This window comes from Corapipo altera, unplaced genomic scaffold, assembly GCF_003945725.1.
Source record: "Corapipo altera isolate COAL_440 unplaced genomic scaffold, ASM394572v1 268, whole genome shotgun sequence".
Lineage (NCBI taxonomy): Eukaryota > Metazoa > Chordata > Aves > Passeriformes > Pipridae > Corapipo > Corapipo altera.
Window position 1 is genome coordinate 7,386,966 of NW_020884901.1, and position 11,094 is coordinate 7,398,059.

Consider the following 11,094-nt stretch of genomic DNA (forward strand, 5'->3'; position numbering starts at 1 on the left):
ACAGCCTGGTGGCCCCAGCTTCAAGTTCTACTGACACAGCAGCTGTAAATCTGGGTGGGTTTTGTTCTGAGAGCCATCAGCTGTCCCCTGGGCTGAAGAGGGATGGAGAAACCTCGATGTCACCACGGGGAGGTGGCTCAGGTTGAGTCACCGCAGGTTGTGTGGTTCAGTACCACAAAGCAATTAACAGGGAGCATTCCAAACCTTTGCTAAAAATCAGAGCTGTTTATCAATGTGTCAGCCTGCTGGCACATCCAAGAAATCTGAATTTAACAGGTGACTGGTCCCCCCATGCCTGGCTGCAGCCAGTGGATCTTCAGGCTACAGTGTTCCAGCTGGGGAGGAGAAGGGGATGAATGGGACCAGAGTTCAGGGCAGGGGAGGCTTTTTTACACCACAGCTGCTTAATGACTTTTTCAATTGATTTCAGCGGGGCTGCCTTTCGATTTCTGATTCCATCCCAGCCATTGGGCAGAAAAATGGGCTTAGGAAAATTATAGGCATAAAAGAGAGGTAAAAAAAGAAACCAAACTCAAAAGCTCAACAGCTTCCATAACGCAGTGACATTTGTCCAGATATTTTATGCTGAATTGGGAAAAAAGAGAGAAATGGCAATTCCTCCCATCTCTCAGTGTTGTGGAGGGGAATGCACATGTTCTTCCTTGCTTTCAAGCCCCAGTTCATCCATGCTCATTGACCTGCTCCTTAGTTTGGAACCAGCTGCAGAAAGCAGCTGTCATCCTCTGTTACTCTGCCAGCCCTATTCTTAAGGCAGCCATCAAATCCTGGCACTGACTGAAGGCAATTCAATTAGCTGTGACGGTCAAACAGAAACCCAGGGTCAATTGAAATCTCTTTTTTCCTCCCCCTGCCCCCTCCCTCATCTTTATTTTCCTCTTGAAGTCTGGAGAGGCAGAAATCCATCCCCAACTTGGGATGTTTTTGTGGGGTGAGGATGGGAGAAGGAGGGTGCCTACACAGGAGACCCTTAACAGTGAGGAAGAAAGGAGAAAAGGAGGGAATACACACCAGGGAGAGGGACATAGCTTTCCTCAGTCTTGCTCAGTTCTTGTGCTGCCTCCTTAAAATGCAACAAGCTTGGGAAGTGGTGCCTTGTTGGACGGTTTGGCTAAATCAGATAATAATGATAAATTCTCCTTTAGCTTTACTGCTCCCAACCACAGTGTCTACCTCAGGCTTTTGTCAGACCTTTGGGCTGATTCCCAGCACACCCAGAGGAAGGAGGGAAGGTGAGAGGAGGAAGATGGGAAGAAGAACAGGGATGTGGCACCAGGCACAGCTGCATTCACAGCCCCCTCTTTGCAGGCAGCCTCCACAGCTCCTCACTAGCGTGCAAACAGTTGTAAAAATAAAGGTCAAACAGATAATCTTGATAAATATTTAATAGTAACTGTTTTTACATCTCCCTTATTGTTACAGATTGGATGTCTGACACTGGTGACATCTGGCATGCACTGAGCTGGAGGGAGCACATACAGCCTGTCCTGGTGTGGGGGGAGCTGGCACTGGGACATGAGTGGGACAGTCCCCACAGGGTCTGATGCCACCAGCCCAGTCCCCTCCATCCCCCTGCAGAGCCTGGCTGGTGTTTGCAGGGGAGCAGCTGCTTCCAACAGCAGCACAGCCCCATCTGCTTTGATTCAGTGAGGCCTCACAGGAGGGTCAGGAAATCACATCACCAGGACTCCAGGTTCCCTCATCCCTCTCTGAGCTAATTCATCTGCACACTGGTGAATTGGATGCTCCATGGCCAGGATTAGTGGCTTTGGGGTCACTGTGTGCCTTCACTCACTAGAGATACAGGTAGGGTTTGGCTCAGTGGGTTTATCACAGGGCTGGACATGGATTTCTTCCCCCAGTGGGTTCTCCAGGCTAAAGGAAGTCTTAGGGAGATTAAACAAGACTTGTGGTGATAATACTGTTGACCTCAGAATCTTATCAGCCAGCCAAGTAGTTATGGCAGAGCAAATGCGAGCTGGGCTTTTAAGGGATTGCTTGGCAATTAAGTGAGCTGGACATTGCCTCATGGTAACTGGTAGGAAATCACCCATCTTTGCCCAGCAGATGAATATATTGTGAGAGTTTTTCAGTTTTTCCATGAATTAATTCACTGTGATTACTAGAAAACTCAGGATGCCCTGAGAAAAAGGAACATGTTTTAGACATTTTCACAGACACTTTCAACTCTGAGACTCTGCAGCACAAGGTCTCGGTATCATTTCCCCTTTGTGGAGATCCTGTAAGAAGCATTTCAGTGGCCTTTGGAAATCACTGGCAGTAATAAAGCTCCATATGGAAGAACTAATGACCCTGGATAACAAATGAATCAGTGTGACAAGAGAAGGAGAATTCAGGTCCACACTCACTGCTTTGCGTGATCCGAGTCTTTGTACAGCAGATGAGAAGTACCAAGGTAGTGGCCTGGCTATGCATCACCCCCAGTTCTGCTCTGGAGAAATCAGTCCTGCTCTGGACAGGGTAGCTCAGGGATTTGGATCCCTGTTTCAGCAGCCTAAAGACCCTTCAGGATGATATTTTTGTCCTGAGCAGAAAGTAGTCCTAAAACAAATAACTTTCCTGCATTGTTTCAGCAGGAACATGAATTTCTTTCACTTTTTTTCCTTTCAACCTGTGCCTCTAAACATTCAGCTGCTCTCAGAGCTGTGCTTTCCTCTTCCTCCTGACCCATTCCAGTCTTAGTCTCATTCACATTGCAAGGAACATGTCATTAACATTTGACAGTGACTCTTTTCCTTCTCCATTGCTGCATTCAGATCTTTTTTTCTTTTGTTGGAGCTTTGCTACCCTATTTTTCAGGCTGCACAATGCGGAAGTTGGCAGAAAACCAGGTTCAGCTGGAATTCAGAACTGACTCTATGTGTGAATTTAAGAGGTACCAGCATTGGGGTAGCATTTCATGCTCCCAAACAGCCTGACACAAACAGAGTAAGCCTCAATGGCAGTTGAGGACTCACTCAAATACTGTTCAAAGTCCTCAACAACATAAAAAAAAAATTAAAAAAAAATAGATTGATGATTTTGACTTCAAAGAGAAATAGTCAATATTTCAACAGGCTGCTAAGAAGACACACTGAAAACTTTCATTACTCCAGAAAGGCAACACCTTCCCTGCTCAGCAGCTAATGAACTCCCACCGTGTCAAGGCAGCAACCTCAGGGAGGTGCAAGGCAGGTGATGAGGTGTTATAGCCATAAAAGTACTATAAAGCAGTAGAACCTAGAAAATCTGGAGCTTATATTTGAAATCCTGACTAATATTTGTAGTTAGAGCAAGGGAAGGGAACAGGAAATGTTGGGGATTGCCCTACAAATGGGTATCAGCAATGCCTCTCATCAAAACATTGTTCACTGAGTGTTTTAGGAGCATAAGTCTGAATAGGAACTCCTACATCAGCAAGTAAACCTCATTTTACAGCCCATTTGTGAACATCTCCCTGTATCCAGCCATGCAACAGTCACTCCTGACAGAGCACCACTGACCATTTCATTCTCAGGTGGTGGTTCTTTTCTGACTGGACGACCAAAAATTTTACAATTAGAAGTCAATCAACTATTAAGTCATCTTTGAAAAGAAGGAAAGGAGGAAAAAGCCCTTTTCTCCATGAAACTTTGCCCAAATTGTCACTGAAGTGCTTGTAGTACTCTTACTTTCTTGGAACATTCTTGAAACAAAGGCAAAAACTATCACTCAGTAAGTGTTCACAGAGTAACAGTAAAATAGGTCAGAAACGCAACTGGAACAAATGTGTTTGAATAAAAGAAAGCCAAGCAAACATTGCAGGTACTGGAACTGTGCAAACACAGCAAATAACATAAAGCTTCCCCTCAGGAGAAGAACAATATGCAGAAATTTTGATGCTTTTGTTCACTCAGTGCAGGGCCCAGCAGAGAATGGAAATGGTTGTGTCCTGCTGTTAAACATCTTTTAACTCCTGGGGAATCATGTCTCGTGGTTTTGTGCAGGCTGGGGGGACCTGGGGCACTCAGTGGTGACATTTGGCTTCTATGAGTCAGAGCAGCCTCATGGCAGATCTGGGTTGGGCTGTAACAAGAATTTCACCATGGAGCCAGCAACTGTTGAAGTGTGTTTTGTGATATGAGGGGCTATATTGTCACCATCCACTAAAAAACCAGAAAATCCCATGTATTATTTCAAGGGAATGACTTTTCAGCTTCTGTCCCTGATGTTACTTCAGGCTTAAAAGGCCCCATCCCAGATAAATCTCCCATAATGTTCAAAACAGCCTTGTGTCCACAGAAATGTGCATGTTGATGTAAGGTGAGCCTACAGGCTTTGAAGCAATAGGCTTTTGTGTGTGAGAACCCAATGAAACTTCCCTTGTCCAGGCATTCCAGGTTGTTCCTTCTGTGGGAAGGAGGCACCATCTGCCCTTCGTAGAATCATGTACTGGTTTGGGTTGGAAGGGCCTTAAAAATCATCTCTTTGCAACCCCATGAGCAGGGCCACCTTCCACTAGACTAAGCTCCAAGTCCTGGCCTGAACATTTCCAGGGATGGGGCAGCCACAGCTTCTCTGGGCAACCTGTGCCAAGGCCTCTCCAACTTCACAGAGAAGAATTTCTTCCTAATATCCAGTCTAAACCTACCTCCTTTGGCTTAAAGCCATTCCCCCTCATCTTTCCTGCACCACATCCTTATTCCTGATCTTACCCAAGGGTTTTAAAGGCTAAATCATCGTCCTGATCTATGTAAGCACCTTGAAAATTCTACATCACCTGAAGACAATGCTCCAAGCTGTATTTCTTTCCCCTTTGGCCCCCGTGGTTCTCCTGCAGCAGCTGCTGCTCCTGCCTGGGAGGAGCAGAGCAGCCGAGGGGCTCCCACTGAATCCTTGTCTGTGACTCCCTCCGAGCTTGCTGGCTTTCACTTATTGAATTAGAATAAATTGGAACTTTCATAAAGGGTGATATAAATCATTATCTCAAGTTAGCAGATGCAGACTCACCAGGGTAGAGCTCTGTTAATAACTCCTTCGGATTAGGGCTGATTGGTACAATTTGAAACTTGTTTCTCTCAGCTTGATCAGTCTCGTTGTAACTGTGGCAATTATCCCATTTCACTTTCAATAGCTCAGCACAGAGGAGCTGCTGCCTCCAATCCATCCCTCTCTAATGAATCCAGTGTGATATGTTCAGCCCCATGGACAAATACACCCTTATCTCCCCCCTACTCTGAAATAAGCATTAAAAAAAAAAAAAGAAATCCTGTGTCCAAATGACACATAGGAAGGTGTCTTTTAGGGAGTGAGATGCTGAGTGTGTGCATGTAAACATCATTGGGGTATTTGGCTACTGAAAAGCCTCTCTTCATTCTTTACAACATCATTTGCACTTTTTGGCAGTCTTTCTGCCTGGGAAATTAGATTAAAAAACAGGGGTTTGTCCAAGCATTGAAGCTGCTTGAATAGATTCTGATGAATGTGTTACACGCTGAATTTGTGGGGGCTTGTTAAATAAGTCATCTGGTGATATTTTTCATGTTTTTTCTCCAGGAGTCATTAATAAATGATTTAATGAGTGAACACAGAATTCTCAGAATAATATATTTGACAAGTGTTTTCTTTCACTCCTCTATTTGACTCCAACAACAAGGCTGGGTCTCAGTTTAACAGACTTTACTTTGACAATAGCTTCAAATTAATTTCCTTTTAGAAAGACACTTGAACAAGTGTTTGCTTTAAGCCCACATTTAGATCTTACCTCAGATATTTTGCTGGACTGTGGGCTTTAGCTGTAAAGTTGTGACCTTGTGCTTAAATCATTGCAGTGATGGTTTTCATGCAGTTACCAGCTCTGCTGTTGGCTCTTTATGACCTTTGCACATATATCAGAAGGACGAGTTGCAAATGATTTTCATGTTTCCTGGGATTAGGAGCTGCACAAGTGTCTTTGAACCATCCCCAGCTCTCAAGCTGCAAGAAGAGTATTCCCCTTCCTTCCAACCACTGTCTTATCTTTCTGGCTGTAAATGCTTCAAGCCAAGACTGTTGTTCACTTCTTGTTCACACAGCACCTCATACTGTGTTTTATGAAGCCAATAAAGTGTTAGAAATTAAAGTACACGGACTGATTTGTCTCCCACTTCCAGCACCAGAGCTGCACAGTGCTGATGCCCACGGAAATGTGCCAGTGAAAGCACCAGCATGATCCCAGCTCTCAGTCATTACAGTGGGAATACCAGAGCTTTCCCATTCTCAGTTCAGATCCAGTGCACATCTGTCCCTGGAAATCGTTTGAGGGTGCAGCCTAAACAAACACCACTGTCCCAAAGTTTAGGGGGAGCATCCAAACCCTTCTCCCAGCTCTTTGCCAGCTGCCTCCGGCTCGGCTCCGAGTGCTCAGCCTCTTGCAGGGCCTTGGCCAGCTCTGAATCACGCTGCTTACAATATGTTTCTGCTAAAAATAATAGTAGTAATTAATGCTCTTAGTTTTAGTGCCACCATCTGCCTCCATGCCAGCCACAATGGCTATTTCCCTCTGTATTCCCCAAAGCAGGAAGGAGGAGGAAAACAAGGATAGAGGCAGCTGCCCGTGCCTTTCCCAGCACCTCGGTTTCGGCTGGCAGGGATTCTTCTGCTGGGGGCAGGGAGAGGGGGGGATTCCCTGGTCTTGCAGAGGCAGCAAGAGGCATTGGACATCCTCAGAGCTAAAGGTAATAGAGCTCAAAAGGAGAGATAATGGGAGAAAATACTCACACAGACATATAACTTCTCCAGAAGGGATTAGGTGTACAGGTAAATAGCCCGACATCTATAGGAGATGTATTTAATAGATGGAGCTCTATAACATATTTTCAAAGAATCACAGAGTCATTTAGGCTGGAAAAGACCTCCAAGATCAAGTCCAACCTTTGACTGATCCTCACCTTGTCCCGCAGCCCACAGCACTGAGTGCCACCTCCAGTCCTTCCTTGGACACCTTCAGGGGTGGGGACTCCAGACCTCCCTGGGCAGCCCCTTCCAATATCTGACCACCCTTTCCATGGAGAAATTCCTCCTGATGTCCCACCTGAGCCTCCCCTGGCACAGCTGGAGGCCCTTCCCTCTCCTCCTGTCCCTTGTTCCCTGAGAGCAGAGCCCGACTCCCCCCCAGCTCCCCCCTCCTGTCAGGGAGTTGCAGAGCCAGAAGGTCCCCCCTGAGCCTCCGTTTGTCCAGGCTGAGCCCCCCCAGCTCCCTCAGCAGCTCCTGCTGCTCCAGACACTTCCTCAGCTCTGTTCCCTTCCCTGGACATGCTCCAGCCCCTCAATGTCTTTCTTGCAGTGAGGGGCCCAGAACTGGACACGACACTCAAATTTTGAGGGTATTTATCTCACTATAGACCTCACAAGATGATTATGAGGAAGGGATGGGTGTTGGAAGTTTGCATTAGGTCAGGTCCTGGGATGGGATGGTGAGAGGTGAGTGCCAGGAGCCCCTTTCTCCTCTCCATCTCTGGAAAGCTGTTGTCTTGCCTGGGCCATGCAGATGTCAGGAGCACACAGGCAGGCTGGGGAATTGAACAAAAGGAAGTGGCAGCGTGTTTAACAAACAGCATCAAAAAAGGTTAACAAACAGCATCAGAAAGGGCATCTGTCACAGTGCATCACCTTCTGTTCCTCTGAGGCTCCTGCAAGAGCCTTTCTCTTTGTTTTGCCTGTGTCCCCTAATCACAGAAATTACTGGCAGTCCCACTGGAGGACAAAAGGGCCACTTCAGGTGTTTATAGAGGAAAAAACTCACCTGCTTAGGGGCAGGAACTGCAGCATTAAAAGTAATCCCTACTCATGGCAGGAAGATATGGGGAAGAGGGTGACAAAACTGTGGTAGACAGCAGAGCCCCTTCAGTTCTCAGGATAGGGGACTTTTAAAAGCTGTACAAACCTCTTCTCCCTGATCCTTGCCTGGCAAGCTGGTGAGGCCTTTTTCTTCTATCAGAGGAGAAGAGCTATCACACGTCAGGCAGCCACATCTCTCCTTCACAGTGAATGACACTTCACAAGGCAACCTGTTGATCCGAGTCCTATCTGCCACAAGTGTGCTCTGAGAAGCTTATTTTGACTACAGCGAGGAGAAAACAGTTGTTGAGGGGTAGGAAAAGAAAAAAAAAAAAAAAGGAAGGAGCTGCAGCAGCCCAGATTTTGATACAGCTGGCCCAGAAGGAATATTTTTGATAATCCAAAATCTGCACAGCTCCCCCCAGGCTCCCAACCCTCCACAGCCCGAGGCATCATGTGGCCAAGCTCAGCCTGTTCCCTTGGTGGGTGAGAAGCTCTCATGCTCTGGAAATGGCAGGGTTTGAGCAGCTTGTGTACATGGGGCTTATGTTCCTTGCTTACCTCCTTCCTTGGATCTAACTCTGGTGTCTTAAATGGGAACACAACTCCAGTTCCCTCCTTCCTCCCCCCACCCAGACGGTGCTGAAGGGATTTAAGGTGAGATCTTCAGCCCAAAGGCTTTAATTGCATCCCAACAGCCACCTCCAGCCAGGTCTGGGGTCAGTTTCTGAGAACACCTAATAGGTCTGTAGCTCTTTCATCACTCCTCTTTGCTATTTTTTATTTATTTTTTTTTAATAAGTGTCCCTATAAAAATCTGGATTAGATAATAAATTTCTGCTTTTTAATCAAAAATGGAAGAAAAGTTGTAAGAAATGTCAATTGTGATTAACACTTCAACATGGAGAAATGACATTATCATGAGTCTGGCATGGAATCGAACAGACATCACCTGGCATTTGCCATCAGAGCTTGGCAGCTCTCCAGACAGGTTGCTACTTAGCTTTAAAGGTAGGAAAGATGTTCCAGCTTTAAAGGTTTTCCTTTTTTTCTTTTTTTTTTAGCACTTCGAAAAAATAAATTATCAAAGTCAAACTTTGCTGTGAAACAAAATTCCTGACAAGAAAAAAAAAAAAGCAAAAAGCAAAGCAACCACACCCCCCAGCTTATTCTTAAAAAGAATAAAAAGAATAAAAAGAATTCTGCTCCATCTCAGCTTGGAATTAGTGACTTTTAATTTGTGGATACTGTTTATAGTGGTTTTTAGCAAGCTGCTCTCCATAATGCAAAAGAATGTGATTTTCTTGTCTAAATCAAGAGAAAGCACGTACTTTTTGAGGATCAAGGATCCCTCAGCAGAATGAGATGAGGAGACCTCCAGGGTCATTGTGGAGCCCAGAACTTCATAGGCTGCAGGTTGTAGGAGTGTAGGAGCAACAAGAGCAGAATGGAGAGAAAATTCAGCCAAGTCTCTTCTGTTGGGTGGTGGCTGAGTGTGGCTGTAAGTGATGCACAAGGACTTGTCACTCACTCAGTCCCCAGACTAATTCTCACCACCACAGAATTGTCTGTAAGTTCTGGTTGGAAGCCAAGAAAGACATTTTAGCAAAGAGACCTGGGAATAAATAATCAGACATCAGACCTTCTGCTCCTCAGAGCAAGCACAAAGGGAGAGTTGTGTATCTTGCTGGTGAAGATGTTTCCCCACTGTCCAGCAAAGGAAGTGGCTGAGCAGGGAGTGTGGAGCTGCTCAGCTGTGAGTGTGTAGGACCCTGTCTCCATCCATCACGTCTCCATCCCTCATGCTCCTTGGTGCTATAGAACTTCCCAGTGCACCATTATGCTGTATTATTATAATAATAATTATTATATAACGTTTGTTGCACAAACAAGAAAATAAAGGTCATTAAGGTACCTATAATGTATATTAAAACTTGTTGGTCCCTCCAATATCCCTCTGGATTTGTACTTAGAAACAAATGATGAATCATAGAATAGTTCAGGTTGGAAAGGACCTTAAAGTTGATCTTGTCCCAACCTCATGGGCAGGGACACCTTCCACTAGCCCAGGTTGCTCCAAGCCCCGTCCAGCCTGGCCTTGGACACTTGCAGGGATGGGGCAGCCACAGCTTCTCTGGGCAACCTGTGCCAGGGCCTCCCCACCCTCACATGGAGGAATTTCTTCCTAATATCTAATAAATATTTAACATCTAATCTAAACCTACTTTGTTTCAGTTCGAGCCATTCCCCTTGTCCTGTCACTACACACCCTGTAAATACTCCATGGGAATCTTGAACTAGCCCAAAATTCCCTTGCCTTCAAACCCAGCTCCACCTCCCCCTCCTCCTGCGTTGGCCCTGGAAACAAGAGAAAGTGTAAACAACCACAACAATCTCCGAAGTATTTCAATAACAAAATAACTAAAGCAATTCTCCCAGGGGCTGGTAAATAGCAGCCAAGCTATCAGAGCCCAGAGGGGGAAAAGTTCAGCTGAAACTAGTTACAAAATCTCAAGATGCTGAGTGACAAACTCCAGCCTGCTCCTACTCTTGCTCCCGTTGCCATTTTCCAGCAGAATGACAGTTTTCAATTACTGGGCTGTAGCTGAGAGCAAATTGTGCACTTCAGCAGCTGGAGTTCTCTCTCCTGATTTTCAGCCGTGGCTGGGTAAAATGTACAGGGGCAATGAGAAAGGCTTTCTGTGCACAGCTAACTGAACAAGGACATGCCCAGGGACTGCCAGGAGAAAGAGGAAGTCAGAGGGAGCAGCAGGCAGGGAGGGGACATGACTGCTCCTCTCACCCTTCTCTGTTCCCCCAGCAGTGAGGTTCCAGCTGTACGTGCTGCAAGAGCAAACCTGGGTCAACCTGTCTGCCCAAACTTTAAACATGACTCAGACTATTTTTCTCCCCAAATGACTAATTCTCTAAATAGTCTGAGATCTGAATCACGTTATCCTCGTTCTTACACACGTAATAAATTTCCCCTTTCCCCTGTTAGAGTCTCCCATTACAACAAAACCTGGATTTCTGGACATAAGGATGTACTTGAGCTAAAATACATCCATGAGGGTCAATCCTCTTTGTATAACCCAAGCAGGAGGAGGGAAACCCTGGCTTAACGGGGTACCAGAAGTGTTGCATCAGGTGTTGTTCAGCTGATGTGTGGAATAACTTGAGGGAAGTTACAATAATAAAATATTTGTTCTAATAGAAGAGATACAGAGAGACTCATGTAAGGGGGGTACTTTTAAATTGGATGATCAATGGAGCATAGAG